A 7,432-nucleotide genomic window follows, 5' to 3' on the forward strand; every position below is an offset into this window, starting at 1 on the left:
TGTGATGCCAAGTACCACGTTTCATTGGTAATGAACATGGAGATGTTCAAAGCATGCAAATGGATATTCATATGATGAATGATCGAACTACCCTATTCGGACTTTCCAAGTGGTTATTATTATTTGAGTGAATAAGTCCGTGGTTTTGGTTGTACACCATTAGTCCTTACTACTTGAAACATCATTGAGACTCTATATGCTAGTACTGTACTTTGACTCATTTACCGACTCTATTGGGGTCATCAGGTGTCGGGATTGGGTACAGTTATGACACATATAGGAGTCGATGCTTTGTTGTCAAGGATTCACCACATACTTGCGAGTGTGGATATCCTATGCGATCTGAGGAGATATTAGTGTGATGAATCTCTGGCCAGAGTACATGATGTGTTTTAGGTTACTCGGTTTTCTTAGTAACACATGCGATGCCACTATTTGATCTCCAAGATGTAATGCATGGTTATCGAATCTTGAACGACTCTCGATGCACCAATGGTTGTTGATTCAATCGGGATATATGGATGAAGGGACCGTACTGTACGCTAACCAAAATCTACTGGTTCTTGCAGGCACTATCAGTGATACCTAGGGAATCATGGGGCGATGTTGCTAGATGCTCTTACCATGATTTGTTGGGCAAGTCGGAAATTGTTGTTCCGAGTCACAAGGAGTTGTGAGCCCACGGCTAACTGTATCCCTGAACCATTGAGGGTCACACAAGTAATGGATTACTAAACCCCGTTGAGATAGTTAAATTTAAAGAGTTAAATTTAATGAAAGAGAAGTTGAACTTCTTAAATAAAAGGAGTGGAATTTCCTAAAATGACATAGGGATGAGCATTTTTGGAAATCACTGAATTCGGATTCATAAAAATTATCTTGACTTCAAATGATGCAGAAATGGTTTCTGTGCACATTGGTAAAATCAGTATATCAATCGGAGTCACGATGAATTTTATATTAATTTTTATAATAACAGGCTTGGCTTGTTGGGCTTAAGTTATGGATTATGGGCCCTAAGCAGTTAGAGTCCTAATACAATTATAACTTAATCTAGTCTAGAAATTATCTATAAATACATGTGTAGTGTTCGAAAATAATAAGCTTTCAGTCTTGCAATTTTTGAATTACACACATATATTTTCAAGAGGATTTTTCGAAAATCCTCTGCTCCTTTTTGAGATAATTCAGTCTGTAATTTTTGTGAAAAATTACATTCTGAATTGACAGATCAAATCTGTTTATTCTCTTTGATAAACATCTGATTGATTTCTAGTGCAATCAATCAGAGGGTTTTAGTTTCCTATTCGTGGACTTAATTCCGGAGGTTGATCGTGATAGTCATCGGTTCCCGGGATTTACAAGAAGAGCAGATTAAATTCTGTTGGAGTCCATAATCAAGCCTTTGCTTGAATAGGTAAAAATATTTAAATTGTGAATTTATATTATTTTACTTGCAACAATTTTAATCGTTATGATTTGATACCCATGATATGGAATCGTTCCATATCGAAAAATAAAATTTTTAAACTTCTGCTGCGTCGGGTATCACATCCGTGTGATCAGAGAACGCGTGTTCCAACAGAAGTGCTAGTGGATCCTTGGTTAATCGATCTTAACCAAGAAGGGGAGACGTAGATGATTTATCGTCGAACTTCCATAAACATATCCTATCTCATTTATCACTTTATTTCTTTTACGCATTTATTTACCGCATTTATTTTTTATTGCTTTAAGTTTTCCGCTTGCGTATTTGCATAATCGCTTTAAATTGCTAAAGTTTCCAATAGAACCTAAATACCCCCCCCCCCCCATTAGGTTCTAACACTATCCATCTAGGGAGTACAAAGATGTATAAGGACCTACAATCCTTATACTGGTGGCCAGGTATGAAGAAGGATATCGTAAGATTTTTCAGTGAATGCTTGACTTGTCAGCAAGTGAAAATTGAGCACCAGAGGCCAACAAGACTCTTGAAACCGTTGTCTATACCCACATGGAAGTGGGAAGATGTTACTATGGATTTTGTGGTTGGATTGCCAGTTACACCACGAAGGATGAACTCGATTTGGGTGATAGCTGACATGTTAACTAAGTCAGCTCATTTTATTCCAGTCAGAAATAACTTCTCGATGAATCAGTATGCATAACTGTACATTCGAGAAATTGTCAGATTGCATGGAGTACCAACGAGGATAATATCTGACAGAGATCCTAAGTTCACTTCAAACTTTTGGGAAAGTTTACATAGAGGATTGGACACGAAGCTAGCTTTCAGTACAACTTTTCACCCTCAGACATATGGTCCGTCAGAACAAGTGATCCAAATACTCGAAGACATGTTGAGAGCTTGTATGATCGACTTTGGGGGTAATTGGGAATCAAAATTGCCTTAGTGGAGTTTACTTACAACAATAGTTATCAAGCAACTATTGGCATGACTCCTTTTGAGTCATTGTATGGGAGAAGATGTAGAACTCCCCTACACTGGGATGAAGTTGGAGAGAGAGCTGTTTTGGGACCGGATATAGTGACTCAAACGGTGGAGTTTGTAGTAGGTGACCATATATTTTTAAATGTGTCACCATGGAAAGGTGTTATGAGATTTGGAAAGAGAGGTAAATTGAGTCCAAAATATATATAACCTTTCGAGATCCTAGAAAAAGTTGGGGCTCGAGCTTACCGGATAGCACTACCGCCAAACTTGGAGGGTGTTCACAATGTCTTCCATATTTCCATGCTAAAGAAGTATGTGGCAAATCCTTCTCATGTTATCCGCCATGAGCCAGTGGATTGGACGCCAGACTTATCCTACGAGGAGATGTCTGTTCAAATCTTGGACAGACAAGTTCGGAGGTTGAGAAACAGAGAGATTCCAATGGTGAAAATCCTATGGCGAAATGAGTTGGTTGAGGAAGCTACATGGGAAACCGAGCAGGATATGCGAGCACGCTATCCTGGACTGTCGAATTTCGAGGACGAAATTCTTTTAAGGAAGGTAGAGTTGTAAGGTTCAAAAATTTCACTAGTTTAATCATGATTAATTTATTAAATTATATGATTTAATGAATGTTATTTAGAAAAATTAATTGTTATGTGAATTATGTGATTTATTTTAATGCCTGAGATTTATGTGATGTGTATGTTTTCTTTTAGTTTAGTTTCAGGTTGGTATTAATTTTGGGTCGTAGGGACGAGCCTAGCCTTGGCTTGAGTTAAGAAAAAAAATGTTTATTTTAAATTAAGTTTAAAGGGATGCAGCGTATTTTTTTTATTTTATTGAGTGGGAGAGTACAATTTTAAAAGGATTTTTAAATGTAACTAATGGGCCGTGTTGGAGCACATTAGTCACAAACGAAATAAGCGTTCAGAATTTTATTATTAACTCTCATTTTTGAACGCTCCCTTCTCAAAATATCTCTCAAAACACTGCGATCTTCAGGCTAGGGTTCTTCGACTTCTCAAGGCTAGATCGTTTTGCCGTCCAGGTTAATCTCAATCAAACGATTCAGATAAGTTTTTACTATTTTTAAACCCATTCAAGAATATATGTATTTTCAAGGTAAAACCCTAGGTGTTTTGATTGATGACCTATGCATGTTTTTGAAAAAAAAAATTATTTTGCTTGATTGTGATACGTGAAACATTCCTAATGTGTTCGGTTCAAGTTTATTGAGTTTGAATGATTTGAAGACAAGGAATCAGATTTTTGGGGTAAAAGTATGAATGAAGGTTTTTTATTCGAAATCTTTGAAATTATTAGTGTATTGGTACGAGTTATTTTTGAAGTTTTGATGTTGTTGAATGTGATTTTGATGGAAAAGAGTCTCATAGCATTGTGGATTTTGAAATAGTGCAGAAAAGTACAGTTTTTGGAAAGAGATGTCGTGACGGCGCACCCGCGCCTAAGCTGCAAATTTTTGCGCACAGGCGGCGCGACCGCTCCGCGGTGCTGCATGATTGCGAGCGGCCCGCAGGTTCGAAATCCCCACCCCATTTTACGAGTTTTTGGGTCCTAAAAATCATGATTTTGATATTTTAATGTATTTTAATTATTTTTAAGGATGTTCATGAAAAATTTTAAAGTTTTCAAGGTCCGAAACGGGCAGAATGCCTCACGTGGATCGGTCAAGTTATGTATTGCATGATTGTGTGATTTTTTCATGAAAGCTAATTTCTCATGAAATGTTTTGAAGGATTTTAAGCATGTAGCATCACGAGAAACTTTATGAGCATGTTACGAGATTTATGAAAATGACATGATAAGATGAATGATATGATACATGAAAAATATTTTGATGAATTATGCGTCATGTGGTGATTATATGGGGTATGCACTTCGGGATGAGCTCCGGAGCGGCTATCCAAACATGGCTCACGGGATGGTTATACGAGGTATGCACTTCGGGATGAGCCCCGAAGCGGCTATCCAAAGAATGAAAGTTTACGGGCGTAATGCCATATGCTTGTTGATCAACAGAAATTTATGAATGGCTCGTTATGGCGGTTACCACACTACTCATACTTCATAACCTCAAATGTATTATGTTATTGTTACTTCTAAGTTATGTTTATTGCATGAAAGCTTAAGTTAATGTTTTCTCTTTTAAAGTTTGAAAATCATTTTCCTGCATTTTCTTGCTGAGTCTTTCGACTCACTATACTTGAATGGTACAGGTAATGATGATGTGGATGATTTTATTGATGATTATGTGGGCGGACATGAAGAAGAGGCAGGAGTCGGTTCGACGGGCAATGCATGAATGCAAATGTTTTAGATTGGAAGATGTTTTAAACATTTTTATTTAATGAGAGACAAACAAGTTTTGAATCTTATGTCGAGGGCCGTGTTTGGCAAAGAATTTAAATGCTATTTCAGTATTTGTACACTTTTAATATGTTTATTTTAATAAAGAAGATGATTTTTCCGCAAAGTTTTTATTTTTCCCAAATTTTAAGTATGTATGTTTGAGTAACGTTTCGATTGAGAAATTGAGACGTTACATAATTTATATATGATTTGACTTGACTTTTGTGATGTATTGAGTGTGCTTTATGCATATTTGTTATTTTTGTGAGATGCAAGGATTGGAAGAAAAGTAGTGAAGCGGAAGGATGAAATATGGAGCATCAACTTTCGAAATTTACTGGGAATTAGTTGCACATCCAAATCTGATCTTCACCATTCACATTAAATTTAGGATATTTTAAAGCTGCTGTCAAAATTTCAGATCAATCTGACGGTTAAATTATGAGATATGATTTTTTGAAAAATGTCGCGCAGCTGAAAAATTGCATGGCGCATATGCGGGAAAATGTGGTGTATATCAGCAAAAGGTAGAGAATTGAAGAAAAGCATAGCGCATATGCGGGAAAATGTGGTTCATTTATAAACGAGCTAGCCCGAGCTTATTTAACGAATATATTCATGGCTCATGAGCTTATCCGAGCTTTTATCGAGCCTAAACGAGCTTAATATATTTAAATTATAAATTTAAATATTCATTAAACTAATTAAAACTAAATTATATATTTGAAAAAATATAATATTATTATTAAAATTTGTAATTTTATTCTAATAAATTAATTTTTATAGATTTTTCAATACTTTTCATAAGTAAAGTGTAAATTTATAAATTAAATATCAATACTATTATTTTTTCGTCTAAGAGATGACTTACGAGCTTGTTAATGATCCTGTTAACGAGCATGTTCACGAGCTAACGAGCCGAATATTGTAAAGCTCAAGCTTGGTTCGTTTGCCTTAACGAGCCTCATTAAACGAGCTCGAACGAGCTTTTAACGAGCGGAGACCCGAACTGTTCGCGAACTGTTCGTCTCATTTACATCCCTAGAAGCAGCAACGATGGAGAATTTATTCTCACGCCGCTTCAGGTTTTACAAACTCGCCTATGTCCCTATGGACGTAACTTATGTTTTTAAAAAATTAGGGGTGAGCCTATTTTTTAAAAAAAGATCTTATTTTTATTTTAATTCTCCAAAATAGTTTTCTATGTGTTCATAAATCTTCGTCACGTCTATTTATAAAATATTAAATATTTTAAAAAAATAAATTTCCAAAGATTATATTTTTTCTAAATTAAAATATTATATTTTTCTATAATATAGGTTTAATATTTATGATAAAATTTTAAAATTATTTTTAAATATAATATATAGTATTATACCTTTTTTGGTAAATTTTGATGTCAAGCACATCAACATTTTAAATTTATTTAAAATAAGTTAATGAAAACACATTAACAACTATTTTTAAAATAAGTCGTGACAGCTTATAAACGAGTTTTGATATGCTGCGTGCTCACCATTGATGTGTCACCAACAATTGGATATACAATTTATCACATCTATTTTTATATGAGTGCCGCCCTAGTGGTGGACAAATTGAACAAACACGGTGAATGAATATCATATCAAAATCGATTGTTTCTAAGCTAGTTTATAAACTGTTTTTAAATAATTTAGCCAAACACTATGTAAGTCTGGATTCAACATCCATGAGGAATGAGCAACCTTGATGTGAGATCGTCTCACAGATATACGGGCCGACCCGTGACAATAAATGGATCTTAGGTCAAACTTTCGTTATTGATTTTTGGTTCGGTTCTCTACCTTTATGTCTTCTTCGAGCCCGTTTGGATTTGGTAGATAAATTTTTTTTAAAAAAGTGCTTTTTTAAGTTATAAATTTTTCCTTTTGAAAAAGCTCTAAAATTTAAAATTTTGTGAAATTTTATTAATAAAAAACTCAGAAGCCCTTTAAATAAGATCTTTCAAACACTACTAAGAGGGTGTTTGACTAAACTTATTAAAAAGAGCTTATAAGCTCCTAGTGAGTGCTTAAAAGCTGTTTTACGAGCTTATAAGCTGTTAGAGCTTATTTTAAAAATAAGCTGTTAAAGTGTTTGGGTAAACTTATTTTAAACAACTTAAAGATGTTGATATGTTTGGTATTATAAGATATTTTATTGTCAAAATTACCAAAAATGGTATAATTCTATGAGAATAAAATTTTGAGTTATACACATACGAAAATAGTTTTAAAATAAACATATATTAAAAAATAAAATTGTTTTAACATTTTACTTTAGAAAAATTTATGTGATTTGTAATTTTTTTTAAAAAATTAATATTTAACATTTAATGGATGGAAGGTATGATCGAGATTTATGAAAATATTCAAGGATATTTTAAAGAGATAGAATATTAAAATAAGATCTTTTTGAAAAAAATAACTCCCCTTACTTTTTTAAAAACAGCTTATAAGCTGTCAAACAGCTTATTTTGACAGGTTATAAGCTGTTTTTAAAAATTTTTGTCAAACAAAATTTAAAAGGTTAAAAACTCTAAAACAAGTTTTTTTTTTTAGATTTCAAGATATCCCAACAATCAATAAAACAAAAAAATAAAAC

Source organism: Henckelia pumila, unplaced genomic scaffold (assembly GCF_033568475.1).
Source record: "Henckelia pumila isolate YLH828 unplaced genomic scaffold, ASM3356847v2 CTG_28:::fragment_6:::debris, whole genome shotgun sequence".
Lineage (NCBI taxonomy): Eukaryota > Viridiplantae > Streptophyta > Magnoliopsida > Lamiales > Gesneriaceae > Henckelia > Henckelia pumila.